The sequence below is a fragment of the Pseudorca crassidens genome, chromosome 1, assembly GCF_039906515.1.
Source record: "Pseudorca crassidens isolate mPseCra1 chromosome 1, mPseCra1.hap1, whole genome shotgun sequence".
NCBI classification, from domain to species: Eukaryota; Metazoa; Chordata; class Mammalia; order Artiodactyla; family Delphinidae; genus Pseudorca; species Pseudorca crassidens.
The window spans coordinates 29,601,707-29,618,569 of NC_090296.1; the positions used below are offsets into that span (position 1 = coordinate 29,601,707).

The window sequence follows — 16,863 nt, forward strand, 5'->3', positions numbered from 1 at the left end:
GTTATCTGGGGACTTCCCTGGTGGTGCAGTGGGTAAGACTCCTCACCCCCAGTGCAGCAGGCCGGGGTTCGATCCCTGGTTGGGGAACTAGATCCTGCATGCATGCTGCAACTAAGACGCCTGCATGCCGAAACTAAGATCCGGCTCAGCCAAAATAAATAAAATAAATAAAAAATAAAAATGTAAATATCTCAAAGTAGGTGTCCATACAAAATAAGTTTCTAACGTTTTCCAGTTTTTAACCCAGTTTTCCTTTAGAACCATATAAGCCTTTCCTATATATTCTGAAAACTCAAGATAGTAATACCTGGAAATGTAATTGAAATATGAAATAAATGAAAAAGTAATGTAAATGTAAAGTAAATGAGAAAGAAAATACAGATAAGTCTAATACTGAAATAATTAAATTTAAGAATAAAATTAGGGTGTGACTTGTTAATATTACATCACCACGTTGGTGTGTAATTGAGCCTTTGAGGGCAGGAACTATATTATATATTTGTGTTTAGCGCACATATTAAAGGACTCTTTGTTTAGTTTTTTTTTTAAGACTCATTAGGAGCATATGTTTCTAGTTCTGGTAAAATCTGTTTTGTTTTTTCTTAAAGTTATTTAGTTAAAGAAAAATAAAAAGAGGAGTCTGGAGTCATGCAGCCTGATTTTTTTTCTTTAATCCCAACCCTACTGCTTAGTAGTTTTGTGATGTTGGAAGTAACTTGACTTCTCTGTGCCTCAGTTTTTCTGGTTATAAAATCATTAATAGTCCATTTCATAAGTATTGTTGTTAGGATTAAGTGAGATAATTAATCCACGGAAAATGCTTTGAAGAGTTTTGGCACACAGTAAGTATTCAATAAATGTTAGTTGCTGCTAGTCTTTTTATTTGGGAACACCACTATTGCATCGTCTATGATGAATTTATTTTGCTTTTTAAAACAGGCATGCATATCCAGGTTCTAATATGACAGGTTTGGGTGCTTAACATATACACTTAAAATTAGTTTTGAATAAAAATCTTAAGAATTTTTACTTTCAGCTACTATAACTTTAATTCCTGTATAAAAAAAGAGAGAGAAGCCATTCATTCAATAAGTCATTTTTTCCTAATAAACTTTATTGATACCTGTTCTTTATAAGGCATTGTACTAGGTGCTAGGAATGTAAAATGGAGCAAACTTGGGTGTGTCCTTCAGTTGTTCAGAGGCTAGTAGAGAAAGGTACCACTGAGTGTAAATCAGTGTTGTAAATAACCCCTTTTGTGCCAGCTCATTAATACATGATACATTTTTATTTTGTCTTCAGGAAGGTATATAAGCCAAATTTGTGGGTGGATTGGCCCTTTATTTTTAGCATCTTGTCATATTTACCACAACTCAGTGGTATCTGTAATCATTCCTGTTTTGCAAATGTGGAAATTTGCAAATTGAGGTTCAAAGAGGTAGTTTCCTCATACAGCTACAAAACTCAGTCCAAAATCCTACTTAATTTAAAAACTCATTCATTTTACTGTTCTACCTCCTGTATGTTTGTCGTAGGTACAAGACCTCTCTTTGAAGACTTAACCCATTAAATTGTATTTGAGGTTTATGTGTCTGTTTTCCTGTTAGATTGGGAGATTTTTTTAGAGCAGGGACTAGTCTTAAGTATTTCTGGGGCCCCCCCAGCAACTAGTAGAGTACTTGTCACATATTAGTTACCTAATAAAAGTTGAGTAGTGAATGAATATGTAGAATGTTAGAAGTAAAAGGAATTTTAGAGCTCATGTAAATATTAGACACTAAATTTCTAAAATACAATTTTTGATTGTTTACATAGGGCTTCAGCTTTTGATTTTGCCTATTTAGGGTATTTAAAACACAACTACTACTGTCTATCACATCATCTCATAAAAGAAGCCATTTTAACACCAAAAAAGTAGGAAAGGCAATCTCATAGTAAGCACAGTTTGGTAACTTTAAACCCATCTTTTTGGTCATGGCTGGTACCTGTTCAAGAATTAGATTTCAGGAACTATTATCTAATGCAGTCCTCTCCTTTTAGAGATGATGTATCTGAATCTAGAGAAGTATCCAAGTTCTTACAGCAAGGCAGAATGACCACTGAGTTTAGAACCCAGATCTTCTGACTCTCAGCCCCAAATTCTGATCCTGTCCCCTCAGTCTTCATCACATGCTGAGATTAAGGCACAATTTGTGCCTTCACTAAGATCATATAGCTCTTAAGAAGTAGAGTTGGACTGAATCCATGTTACCCAAATCCATTTTAGCGAAACCTGTGCATTCACTTCCATGTAATTTTAACCTACTCTAACAGCTCCCATTCAGTTGTAGAGATGGAATTATAAGTGATTTTAAAAAGATGTCTATATTTAGCGTTTTCTTTCCTTGAAAATTTCAGATTTGGGGCTTAAACAACTTCCAGGGAAAAAGGCCAGTGCAGCTGCTGTTGCAACCCAAGATTTTGATCCACATCCATAGATTGGAATATTGGTGGGCCAGCCATCCTCAGACACCTCACTGAGGACAGGTAAGAGAAAGAGATAAGAAGGATAAGAAAAGTAGAATGAGTGCTAATACGATTCCTTCCTATTTCTTGTTAGATGCAAACAGTTGACTGCCTTTAAGAATTTAACCCTTTATCCTGTTAAAAACAAAGCATTTGGAATTCTAGGTGGGTGGGCAAAACATTTTCTTGATTGTAAAATATGTGTCAAAATGTTATCAGTGGTGAAACTTAGGGTAATTAAAATATTTTTCTTTTTGTATGTTTTTCCAAATTGTATTTATGAACTTGCGTTAGTTACCTGTTGTTGCATAACAAAACACTGGAACTTAGTGGTTTGAAACACATCAGTCATTTATTTTGCTCATGAATCCACAATTTGGGCAAGGCTCGCTTGGTGGGGACAGCTTATCTCTGTTAAGACGTGGTGTGAGGTGGGGTTGCTGGAGGGAGGGTGGTGGCTCAATGGCTGGGAGCTAGAATCATTTTTCTTTTAACATCTTAATTGGAGTATAATTGCTTTACATTGTTGTATTAGTTTCTGCTATATAACAAAGTGAATCAGCTATACGTATACTTATATCACCATATCCCCTCTCTCTTGTGTCTCCCTCCCACCCTTGAATCATTTGAAGACTTGCTCACTCATGTGTCTGGTGGTTAGTGCTCTCTGTAGGCCAGAACACTTGCAGATGACCTCTCTTTTTGGCTGCTTGGCTTCCTCACAGCATGGTGGGTTCCAAGCGAGAGCATCCCAAAAGAGCGAGGCGAAGTTACATGGCATATTTGACTTAGTTTTGGAAGTCACCTAGTGTTACTCTGCTCTTTTTTTGTTGGTTGAGGTAGTCATAAAGGTCCACCCAGGTTCAGAGGAGGGGCTGGACATAGACCCCACCACTTGAAGGGAAGAGTATCAACATCAATTTATAAGAGCATATGGGATGGAATCTGCCATTGTAGCCATTTTTGGATGATATAATCTGCCACAATTTGTATTACTTTTAAGATAAAGAATATAAACATGGGTATAATAAATGAAAAACTGGGATATTTGCAGGAAATTATGGTGTATGAGTCCAATAAGAATTTTTTGTGCTCTTTGTCTACTAGAATATGATATTGAAAATAAGATGCCCAAACAGGAAGAAGTGAAATAGATTTTGAATTTTCTTGCGTATCAACAAAGCAGCATACTGCTATAATCAAAAGTAGAGACAAAAATTTATACACAAGATGCAAAATAAGATTTGTAGTTCGGGTTTGTTGTTTTTTAGAAAATGCTAGTTATTTTTGTTCAAAGTTTACTTGGGTTTTTTTTTCCTTGTTTATTTTAATAATTTGAGAATTATTTGGGAAAGTGATTTCCAATACAGTATTTAGATTTGAGAAATTAGTGCATCAAGTTTGTCTCTCTGCTTCTTTTAAGAAAAACTATGTAATCTTTTTCAGGATTTTTTTTAACCTGCTAAACTTCCGCTAAATAGGAAAATATTTTTTCAGTGTGACAGTAAAACTTGGAAAGTTATAGAATATTTGGTTGTCTTATTGATCACACTTACCAATTATATAAATTGTGGCATTTATATAATTATATAAAATTATATAGTTCTGTGGCAATTTTGAATATAGCTAATACTCAATTTCTGGATGTAACGGGATGTTTTTAGATAATCTTCTAAGCGTTACATGAGGGTGTTGATCCATTCACTATAGCTGGGAAATAAGTTCTAGGGAGCAAGCGTCTCGTTATCTCTTAGACCCAGAACATTTTCTTGCTATCTAGATGCTTTCCCATTTCTAGTTGATTTATGTTATAATGAGCCTAATTCAGTTGAGTTGGTTCATTACTATTTCCCCACTACTCACAGGTAGATAGATACTTTACAATGGAAAGTGACTGAACCAGCTATTGTGACAATAGAGGTAATCGTTTTTCTCTCAACTGTGAATAATAAGAATTGACTGAATTTGTGAAATAATATATTTCAGTTCAAAAGGTACAATAATTGGGAAAGCTGTTTTTGTTTTTCTTGGCATTTAAAAACAAGATGAGATGGTTTCCAGGAGAATTAGATTGGGAATAATGATTACAGATATTATAAAATAGTGTATCTTATACAACAACAAAATATGTGCATATATGTACGAACATATATAAAGTCTTTAAGCAACTAACTTGCTGCCTTTTTTGTTTTAAGTATTTTTTTAGCCCACTTTTGCGTTTAAGTAGTCTGAATAGGTGAATTGCTGATAACATCTTCCGGTTTATTGAATACTTTGCCTTGCCTCCTTTCCACAAGGCCAATGCCTGAGGGGATAAAAATCCCTTAAGTAAGTGAGATACTGCTTTCTGACTGAAGCTAAAACAAAAGACAATGGAAACTCCTAAAACACCATATAGAAATTGCAAATATGGTGGTGTTTAGTCTGTGGTACTTTATTCAATTCATGGAAGGAGGTAAATGATGAGGTTCTCTTGTAAATATGAATGGCTGTGTAAATATTCTTTTAAAACGCAAAAAGAATTTTGAATAATTGTGGAAGGCAGACATATTTCTTTGGGGTCGGTGGTTCTCCTGCTTACCATTATCTTTTGGTGAGATTCTTATTTCTAACAAATGGCGTTCAGTTCATGCTCATTCAGGTTTTTGGCAAAACAGAAGTTGTGTGACTTTCTTCTTGTGTGTGCCCCATTATTAAAAGGTATGGTACCTTTTATATATGAAATGTTTAACAAAAGTATTTAAAATCTGTGGCAAGGAATTGATTGACCTAGCATAAAATTGACCATATTGGGGACTTCCCTGGTGGTCCAGTAGTTAAGAATCCGCCTTCCAATGCAGGGGACGTGGGTTCGAGCCCTGGGTGGGGAACTAAGATCCCGCATGCCATGGGGCAACTAAGCCTGCGTGCTCTAGAACCCATGTGCCGCAAAAGAAAGATCCCATATGCCGCAACTAAACACCTGATGTAGCCAAATAAATAAATAAAGTATTTCAAAAAAATTTGACCATATTAATCTTTTTTTTTGGCTGCACTGCACGACTGTGGGAGCTTCGTTGCCTGACCAGGGCTCAAGTCTGTGCCCCCTGAATTGGAAGCATGGAGTCTTAACCACTGGATTGCTAGGGAAGTCCCCATATTAATAATTTCTTTTTATAAATTTATTTTTTATTTTATATTTACTTTTGGTTGCATTAGTTCTTTGTTGCTGCACGTGGGCTTTCTCTAGTTGCAGTGAGTAGGGGCGACTCTTCATTGCAGTGTGCGGTCTTCTCATTGCAGTGGCTTCTCTTGTTGTGGAGCACGGGCTGTAGGTGCGTGGGCTTACGTAGTTGTGGCACACAGCCTCAGTAGTTGTGGCCCACGGGCTTAGTTGCTCCGCGGCATGTGGGATCTTCCCGGATCAGGGCTCGAACCCGTGTCTCTTTCATTGGCAGGTGGATTCTTAACCACTGCGCCACCAGGGAAGTCCCCATGTTAATCATTTTTAAGTGTACAGTTCAGTAGTATTAAGTATGTTCACATTGTTGTGCAACCAATCTCCAGAACTCTAAACCTTGCAAAACTGAAGTTCTACCCAATAAACAACTCCCTATTCCCTCCCTCCCTCTAGCCCCTGGCAACTAACATTCTACTTTCTGTGTATGAATTTGACCACTCTAGGTACTTCATGTAAGTGGAATCATACACTATTTATCTTTTTGTGACTGGCTTATTTCACTTAGCATGATGTCCTCAAGGATCATACATGCTGTAGCATGTATCAGAATTTCCTTCATTTTTAAAGCTGAATAATATTCCATTGTATATACCACATTTTGTTTATCCATTTATCCTTTGATGGACACTTGGGTTGCTTCCGCCTTTTGGCTACTGTGAATAATGCTGCTATGAATACTGGTGTACAAATACCTCTTTGAGCCCCTGCTTTCAGTTCTTTTGGGTGTATACCCAAAAGTGGAATTGTGGTAATTATGTTTAAATTTTCAGGAACTGCCATACCATTTCCATAGTGTCTGCACCATTTTACATTCTCACCAACAATGCACAAGAGTTCCAGTTTCTCCATATCCTCACCAACACTTGTTATTTTCTGTTTGTTTTTCAGTAATAGCCTTTCTATGCAAAAAGCATGGACTTTTGATCAGATATACTGGAGCGAGTGCTGGTGGGGAGCCCACCTCTTCATACCCATGTGACCTGGAGCACATTTGTTAACCTCATCTGTTAGAAGGGTACAATTGTCCTTCTATCATTCAGTATTAAATGTTAGGATGGCCTGGCACAGTCTAGACATTCAGTAAATGTTGCTTGCCTCCTTGGCCCCATCACTCCTGGAAGTCTGCATTGATTCCTTCTGTGTCATCTTCTCTCCCCTGAGCAGCCAGCTCCAGTTGGAATTAAAGCTTGGGGAAAAAAAAAAAAATAATAGCCTTTCTAACGGGTGCTAGGTGGTATCTCATTGTGCTTTTGATTCGTATTTTTCTAATGATTAGTGATGTTGAGCCATCTGAGCATCTTTTCCTGTGCTCGTGGGCCATTATACAAATATAAATATAGTTTCTGTGGAGAATATCTATTCAAGTCCTTTGCCTGTTTTCTAATCACGTTGTTTGGTTTTCTTTGTTGTTGCATTGTTGGAGCTCTGGGTATTAACTGCTTATCAGATATAAGTTTTGTAGACAATTTTTCCTATAGGTTGCCTTTTGACTCTGTCGATTGTGCCCTTTGATGAGAAGTTTTTAATTTTGATGTAGTCTAATTTATCTATTTTTACTTTTGTTGCCTTTGATTTTGGTGTCATATACAAGGACTCATTCCCAAGTCCAATGTCATGAAGCTTTGCGCCAATGTTTTCCTCTAAGAGTTTTATAGTTTTAGGTCTTATATTTAAGTCTTTGATCCATTTCAAGTTAATGTTTGTATAGGGTGTAAGGTTGAGTTAATTTTTTTAATATGGCGTGAGGTAAGGGCTCAGCATCATTCTTTTGCATATGGTTATCCAGTTGACCAAGCACCATTTGTTGAAGAGACTGTTCTTTCCCTCATTGAATGGTCTTGGCATCCTTGTTGAAAATCAATTGGCCATAGATATATGGATTTATTTCTGGACTCTCAATTCTTTTCCACTGATCTATATGTCTATCCTTATGTCAGTACCATACTGTTTGATTACTGTAGCTTTGTAGTTAAGTTTTGAAATGAGGAAGTGTGAGTCCTCTAACTTTGTTCTTTTTTATTTTATTTTTTGCTGTACGTGGGCCTCTCACTGCTGTGGCCTCTCCTGTTGCGGAGCACAGGCTCCGGACACGCAGGCTCAGCAGCCATGGCTCACGGGCCCAGCTGCTCCGCGGCACGTGGGATCCTCCCGGAACAGGGCACAAACCCATGTCCCCTGCATTGGCAGGCGGACTCTCAACCACTGTGCCACAAGGGAAGCCCCTAACTTTGTTCTTCTTTTTCCAGATAGTTTTGGCTGTTTGGGACCCCTTGAGATTCCATATGAATTTCAAGATTGTCTTTTCTATTTCTGAAAAACAGGCTGTTGGAATTTTGGGAGGGATTGCATTGAATTTGTAGATTGCTTTGGGTAGTATTGCCATTTTAAAAAAAATTATTTGGTTGCACCAGGTCTTAGTTGCGACAGGCGGGCTCCTTAGTTGTGACAGGTGGGCTCCTTAGTTGCAGCATGTGGGCTCCTTAGTTGTGGCATGTGAACTCTTAGTTGTGGCATGCACGTGGGATCTAGTTCCCTGACCAGGGATAGAACCTGGGCCCTGTGCGTTGGGAGCTTAGAGTCTTATCCACTGTGCCACCAAGGAAGTCCCAGTATTGCCATTTTAACAATATTAAGTTCTTCAGTTCATGAGCATGGAATGTCTTTCCATTTATTTAGGTCTTTAATTTCTCTCAACAGTGCTTTGTAGTTTTTTTCAGTACAGAAGTCTTAGTTAAACTTATTTCTAGGTATTTTATTCTTTTGGATGCTATTATAAATGGCATTGTTTTCTTAATTGCCTTTTTGGATATTTTACTGCTAGTATAGTTGACCCTTGAACAACATGGGTTTGACTGAATCACTTTGATGTATACCTGAAGCGTAAGTTAACTATACTTCAATTAAAAACAAAAACAAGAACATGGGTTTGAACTGCAAGGGTCTATTTATACATGGATTGTTTTCAATAAATGCATATAATACTATGAGACCCAAGATTGGTTGAATCCATAGATGTGGAACCTCGGACTGGGAGGAACGGATATGTAAGGCAGATTATAAAGTTTTACATGGATTTTCGATGGCATGGAGGGTAGTGCCCTTAACCTCTGTGTTGTTCAAGGGTCAACCTTATACAGAAACTCAACTGATTTTGTATGTTGATATTGTACCCTGAAAATTTTGCTAATTTCATTTATTAGCTCTAATGCGTGTGTGTGTGTGTGTGTGTATTCTTTGGGGTTTTCTACATGTAGAATCAAGATATCTGAGAATAGAGATAGTTTTACTTCTTTATAATTTGGATTCCTTCTGTTTCTTTTTCTTGCTTAATTCTCTAGCTAGCATGTCTAGTACAGTATTGAATAGGACATTATTTTTGTTTTAAATAAATTTATTTATTTTTGGCTGTGTTGGGTCTTTGTTGCTGCACGCGGGCTTTCTCTAGTTGGGGTGAGCAGGGGCTACTCTTTGTTGCGGTGCACGGGCTTCTCATTGTGGTGGCTTCTCTTGTTGCGGAGTGCAGGCTCTAGGCATGCAGGCATCAGTAGTTGTGGCACATGGGCTCAGTAGTTGTGGCTTGCGGGCTCTAGAGCACAGGCTCAGTAGTTGTGGCACACGGGCTTAGTTGCTCCACGGCATGTGGGATCTTCCCAGACCAGGGCTTGAACCCTTGTCCCCTGAATTGGCAGGCAGACTCCCAACCACTGCGCCACCAGGAAAGCCCCCAGGACATTTTTTTTTTTTCATAATAACTTTCTTTAGCATCTTTATTGCAGTATAATTGCTTTACAATGGTGTGTTAGTTTCTTCTGTATAACAAAGTGAATCAGCTATACATATACATATATCTGCATTTCTCCTCCCTCTTGCGTCTCCCTCCTACCTTCCCTATCCCAGCCCTCTAGGTGGACACAAAGCACCAAGCTTATCTCCCTGTGCTATGCGGCTGCTTCCCACTAGCTATCTGTTTTACATTTGGTAGTGTATATATGTCCATGTCACTTTCACTTCATCCCAGCTTACCATTCCCTCTCCCCATGTCCTCAAGTCCATTATCTACATCTGCATCTTTATTCCTGTCCTCCCCCTAGGTTCTTCAGAACCATTTTTTTTCTTTTAGATTCCATATATATGTGTTAGCATACGGTATTTGTTTTTCTCTTTCTGACTTACCTTACTCTGTATGACAGACTCTAGGTCCATCCACCTCACTACAAATAACTCAATTTTGTTTCTTTTTATGGCTGAGTAATATTCCATTGTATATATGTGCCACATCTTCTGTATCCATTCATCTGTCGATGGACTCTTGGTTGCTTCCATGTCCTGGCTATTGTAAACAGTACTGCAGTGAACACTGTGGTACATGACTCTCTTTGAATTATGGTATTCTCAGGGTATATGCCCAGTAGTAGGATTCCTGGGTCATATGGTAGTTCTATTTTTAGTTTTTTAAGGAACCTCCATACTTTCTCCAAAGTGGCTGTATCAATTTACATTCCCACCAACAGTGCAAGAGGGTTCCCTTTTCTCCACACCCTCTCCAGCATTTATTGTTTGTAGATTTTTTGATGATGGCCATTCTGACCGGTGTGAGGTGATACCTCATTGTAGTTTTGATTTGCATTTCTCTGATGATTAGTGATGTTGAGCATCCTTTCATGTGTTTGTTGGCAATCTGTATATCTTATTTGGAGAAATGTCTATTTAGGTCTTCTGCCCATTTTTGGATTGGGTTGTTTGCTTTTTGATATTGAGCATGAGCTGCTTGTATATTTTGGAGATGAATCCTTTGTCAGTTGCTTTGTTTGCAAATATTTTCTCCCGTTCTGAGGGTTGTCTTTTTGTCTTGTTTATGGTTTCCTTTGCTGTGCAGAAGCTTACAGGTTTCATTAGGTCCCATTTGTTTACTTTTGTTTTTACTTCCTTTTCTCTAGGATCTTGCTGTAATTTATGTCATAGCGTGTTCTGCCTATGTTTTCCTCTAAGAGTTTGATAGTGTCTGGCCTTACATTTAGGTCTTTAATCCATTTTGAGTTTATTTTTGTGTATGGTGTTAGGGAGTGTGCTAATTTTATTCTTTTATGTAGCAGGACATTATTTTTTTATGCTTAACTATTTACAATGTTTAATGGAGGCTAGGCTATTTTCTACATTTTGCCAAGGAGGTCTTGCCTTTTGATGCATATGGTGATGTTTCACATTATGTAGAATACTAACTTTTCTTTTTTATCAATTCAGTAAATTAGAAGTTCTACATATTATTATTTTTTAAAGGTGGTTTTTTTTTTAAATTAATTAATTTATTTTTGGCTGTGTTGGGTCTTTGTTGCTGCGTGCAGCTTTCTTTTTAGTTGCGGCGAGTGGGGGCTACTCTTTGTTGAGGCGCGCAGGCTTCTCATTGCCATGGCTTCTCTTGTTGTGGGGCCATGGGCTCTAGGCGCAAGGGCTTCAGTAGTTGTGGCACATGGGCTCAGTAGTTGTGGCTCGTGGGCTCTAGAGCGCGGGCTCAGTAGTTGTGGCACACAGGCTTAGTTGTTCCGCGGCATGTGGGAGCTTCCTGGACCAGGGATTGAACCCGTGTCCCCTGCCTTGGCAGGTGGATTCTTAACAACTGCGCCACCAGGGAAGCCCAATTCTGCATATTATAAGAGCTTAGTCATTCATAATGACTGGCCATTTTTATATTATATCAGTAGAGATATAAATTTGTCTTGGTTTTAACCTGATCATAATATTTAAAAAATGTTAGCTTCTGAGAGAATTTGGAAGTTTACTAACTCCAAGTTACTTTGACTGATTGAACAGTCTGTGTCAGAGGATTGACAGTAAAAACTTCATGACATAAGCCTCTGTTTATAAGGGCACAGATTGTATGTTAATCAGTAAACATTAACATTAGAGATACTTTGCACAGATGTTTTTCTTTTATCTTCTAGCTAGGGAAGAGAAAACTTATCTATTAACTCCGACTCACAGAGAACCATTTAAATTTACAGGAAAGGTGAATCCTAAGAGCCTTTTCTGACTACAGTAGAAGGAAGTCAGAGCTCCCTCTCCCGTTGGGATAATTTAATCTTTAGAAAAGGGAGCCTTTGAGAATTTTGATATCTTTGAATCTCTGGAGAGTCTTAAAGCGATAAACATCAGGAAAGTCCAGTTCTGGCAGTGGTTAAAGGTAAATTAGAAAACTCAGTGCTCAATAAAACCAGGGTTAGAATGAGCAGCGAAGGATGAATTAAAGATTAACGGGATTTTTTTTTTTTTTTTTGCGGTACGCGGGCCTCTCACTGTTGTGGCCTCTCCCGTTGCGGAGCACAGGCTCCGGACGCGCAGGCTCAGCGGCCATGGCTCACGGGCCCAGCCGCTCCGCGGCATGTGGGATCTTCCCGGACCGGGGCACGAACCCGTGTCCCCTGCATCGGCAGGCAGACTCTCAACTACTGCACCACCAGGGAAGCCCTAACGGGATATTTGGATATTTATATTTCTTTACATTATATCTCATCCTTTTGAATATGTTAATACTAGTTAATATTTATTAAGAACTGTTTCACAGAAAAATGTGATTGAATGAAAAATGTGTTATTTTCTGAGTCCATTAACTATATAAGAAAAACCTGGTTATTCATATCATAAAACTGCACCATTTTCAGCAATTGCATTTTACCCAATTCGTGACATGTTGATTAAGAAAAAGTAGAGGAGAACTTTTAGAGGCTTGAGCAGCTTGCAAATTAAGTCTGGAAAGTGATGACAGTGCCATAAGAAGGAATTTCCCAGAGCTTGGGGTACTGTATTGAAATTAACTCTTTTTGCCAGAGCAAAACTGAGATAGTGTTGATTGGGTCTGGTCTTTGGAATTTTAAGATTAATAAGAATATTGTCATTTATTTTATCAGTGTAATATGGACCTGCTAAACATGGAATCTCAGGATGATTTTGTGATGTGAATAATTTAATAGTCTTGCTCTGCATTTTAACTTTAAGCAAGTCTTTTTCTTTGCATTCTCACTGTCATTGTCTTGCATTTAGGTGTCATTGATGTCTTTCAACTGTCAAATAGGCCCCCAACCAGCCTTTTTACTGCCAGCTTTGTGTTCTAGTCTATTAGGAACTTGCTTTGCATAGATATCTGCATTAAAAATTTTTAATTATATTTATTTCTTATTTTTAGGTAGATTTATTGACAATACAAGCATACCTCATTTTATTGCACTTTGCTTTGTTGTACTTCACAGATACTGCATTTTTTACAGATTGAAGGTTTGTGGCAGCCCTGCATGGAGCAAGTCTGTTGGCGCTGTTTTTCCCAACAGCATTTGCTCACCTCATGTCTCTGTGTCACATTTTGGTAATTCTCACAATATTGCAGATATTTTCATTTTCATTATATTTGTTATGGTGTTCTGTGATCAGTGATCTTTGGTGTTACTGTTGCAAAAGATGATGACTCACTGAAGGATCAGGTGATATTTAACATTTTTTAGCAATATAGTATTGTTTTTACATGATTTGTTTTTCATTTTTTAAATGCACAGTATGATGTTAAAATACACGACACTGTTGAAAAACAAATATTTCAGAATTCTTTTTAAATGACATGAAATCCACTGATGTCCAGAATCCTTAACAAGGTAATAGATCATCCTGAATAATTCGTTTACTCAAATAAGAAGGAAAATAAAGTTTCACGCTTTCTGGAGAGTGGTTAATGAAAGTTCATTCTGTCACCTGAGTAAGTTGACAAAGACAGACCAAATACTAGTGATGTTTCTGGACCTAACATCTTAGAACCAGGTCTTGCAGTGGGTGCTGATTCTTTTTTTTACACTACTGGATTGGTTCCAGAGGGCCCAGTGACATGATGGGAAATCAGGAAACTCAAAGATTGGCTTCGTACTTCACCAGATCATTCTCTCCACCTACACATGCTTTTTGCTCTGTCTCATGTCTGTTTCCCCTGGTGGGGTAATAGGATCCTTAAATAACGCAGGGCCCATCTCCTGCCCTTAGGAACATCACTCAGCCATCCTATCAGAGTCAGGCTGCTTTGGACAGGGCAAAACTGCATACCTATTGGAACTTAAATGTTGATGGCCATTGTCCCAACCTAAATTTTTAATCTTCTGTAGGGGAATTTGTTGCAATTGTACCAAAGTGAGGTAAAGTTGAGTAACCCCATTTTTTTCTGAACCAGTTGCTCTGGGGTCAGGATGGACGAATGCAAATATACTGCAATGTTAATGAAGGGCAAGGTTGTCCAGCTTGGCTATTTTGGGCAATATTTATTTTAAAAACAAAACAAAACAAAGACCCTTAATAACATTTCTTTTCATAAAGAGATTTTTGGAAAGAAATTCCTTCCAAGAGTAATGTTTCAAAAACACTTAACATTTTCACTTGAAATCTTTATGTTGGAAGATGATCATGGCTTGGTCCACTTTCATGTAGTGGGCAGTCATAAGGTTGATGGATGCCTCCAGCTACCCACAGGCCCCACTTGCTGGGAAGGGTTCTTTCCTCTAAGGAACCTAAAATCCATGTGCATCATGAACAGAGCAGATGCTTTCATGTGAGAATAGTGATTTAGTAAACTCCCTACCCAGAGAGTAAGGACCTCACTGAATTCTTTTATAATGTTGAAAATGTGAATGGATATGTCTGGAAATTGACAATCTCAACTGTGTAAAAGATTAAGAAAAAAACAAACATATAGTCCAAACTTCCACCCAGTACATCCTCTCAATTTATCATTGAACTTCTCGATAATCAGGGGCTCTCCAATTCCTGATTTCTTACAATTCTTACTACAGGGAAGAGAGTGCTCGGTTCTAACCTGATGACTGGAAACTAGATTGGTTTCTCCGTCTCTCTCCTTCCAAGTAACTCTCCTTGGTTCCTCTTTTCACGGTGGGAGGAAACATCATCATGTTGGTTCTTTGGTTGCATTGGTGGTGATGTTTTTAGCAATATAGTATTTTTAAATTAAGGTATGTACATTGTTTTCTTAGACATAATGCTGTTGTACACTCTAAATATTTAGACTACAGTATAGTGAAAAAATAACTTTTTTCCAGTTTTATTGAGACATAATTTACATACAGCACTATATAAGTTTAAGGTATACAGCATAGTGATTTGACTCATCTATAACATGAAATGATTATCACAGTAAGTTTTGTGAAACTTATCCATCATCTCATATATATATACAAAATTAAATAGGAAAAAAATTTTTCCTTGTGATGAGAACGCTTAGGATTTACTCTCTTAACAACTTTCATTTATGACACAGCAGTGTTCATTAAATTTATCATGTTGTACATTACATCCCTAGTACTTATAACTGGAAGTTTGTACCTTTTGAGTGCCTTCATGTAATTCCCCCTCCCTATACCCTCCTGCCTCTGGTAACCACAAATCTGATTCTTTTTTCCTATGAGTTTTATTTGTTTTTGATGACCTACAACACTATGTTAGTTCCTGTTATACAACATATTGATTTGATATTTCTGTACATTTCAAAATGATCACAATGACACGTCTAGTTCCAATATGTCACCATGCAAAATTATTGACTGTGTTCCCCACACTGTACATTTCATACCCGTGATTCATTTATTTTGCAACTGGAAGTTTAGACTTCTTAATCTCCCTCACTTATTTCTTTCCTCCCCATCCCCTCCCCTAGGGCAACCACCTATTTGTTCTCTCTGTCTGTAACTCTGTTTCTGTTTTGTTGTTTGTTCATTTGTTCTACATATAATAAACATAACTTTTATATGCACTAGGAAACCAAAAAATTTGTATGCCTTTATTGTGATATTTGCTTTATTGCAGTGGTCTAGAACTGAACCTGCAATATCTCCAAGGTATGTCTGTAATTTATATACCACAAAATTCACTTGTTGTAAGTGTACAGATCAGTGACTTTTAGTAAACTTACAAAGTTATATGACCATCTCCAAAATTCAATTTTAGAATATTTTCATTACCCCCCCCTTCCCCCCCACCAAATTCCTTGTGCCCATTTGCAGTCAATTCTTGTTCCTACCTCCAGCCTCAGGTAGTCAGTGATCTACTTTCCATTTCTACAAATTTGCTTTTTCTGGAGATTTCATATAAATAGAATCATACACACATCAATATGTGGTCTTGTGTCTGGCCTTTTTCACTTAATGATTTTGAGGTTTATCCATATTGTAGCATGTATCAAGCAGCATTGTTCCTTTTCATTGTTGAATAGTATTCCATTGTATGGATATAGCACATTTAAAAAATTCATTCGGGGCTTCCCTGGTGGCGCAGTGGTTGAGAGTCCACCTGCCGATGCAGGGGACACGGGTTCGTGCCCCGGTCGGGGAAGATCCCACATGCCATGGAGCGGCTGGGCCCGTGAGCCATGGCCGCTGAGCCTGCGCGTCCGGAGCCTGTGCTCCACAACGGGAGAGGCCACAACAGTGAGAGGCCCACGTACCGCAAAAAAAAAAAAAAAAATTCATTCATCAGTTGATAGATGTTTGGATTGCTTCCACTTTTTGACTGTTATTATATTTATCTCATTATATTTATCATCTCATCCTTTAAACATTTTCTACTTATGTGTTTAATATGTGACTATAGTAATGTCTAGATGTAGTATACATACACATTGAGGGATATGCTCAAAATTTTTGGTAATGGGGTACAGGATCAAAAAAGTTTGGAGGTCACTGTTCTAGTCCAGAACAGTCAGAAAATAACCAGAATTATCCTAAGTCACAGGTCTGATTTACCACTCATAAATAAACCCTACTACTTGTGAAATAAATTCCTAAATGTGGTGTTTAAGGAGCCCTACCTTATGGGCCTGAACTTTATCTGCTTTCTAGCTACCACTTCAGTTTTACAGCCCACTGCTTCCTTTTAGATTATTCTCACCATATTCCTTGTAGTTCCTTCAGTAAATTCTGCCTTTGAGCTTTTGCTAACTATTCCCCTTGCTTAGAATACTATTTGCTGCCCACCTTTAGCCTCTTGGGGGTACTATGATAAATTATTTAAGCTCCAGCTAAATCACTTCTCTGAATTGCTTCCTGGCTTACCCAAGTCAATTTAACCACTTCATCTTCTATGATACCTCTGTATCTAGCATG

The 16,863-nt window shown here is 37.9% G+C and overlaps 1 protein-coding gene across 10 annotated transcripts in view; it reads left to right on the plus strand.

Annotated features, from left to right (window-relative positions):
• NUMB (NUMB endocytic adaptor protein) overlaps positions 1-16,863 on the plus strand; it is a 187,474-nt gene that overhangs the window by 38,646 nt on the left and 131,965 nt on the right. For all 10 annotated transcript variants that reach the window (XM_067731248.1, XM_067731230.1, XM_067731291.1 and 7 more), the window contains exon 2: positions 2,398-2,526. The gene's annotated coding sequence lies outside the window, so the exon portion shown is untranslated. The remainder of the gene's footprint in view (positions 1-2,397; positions 2,527-16,863) is intronic.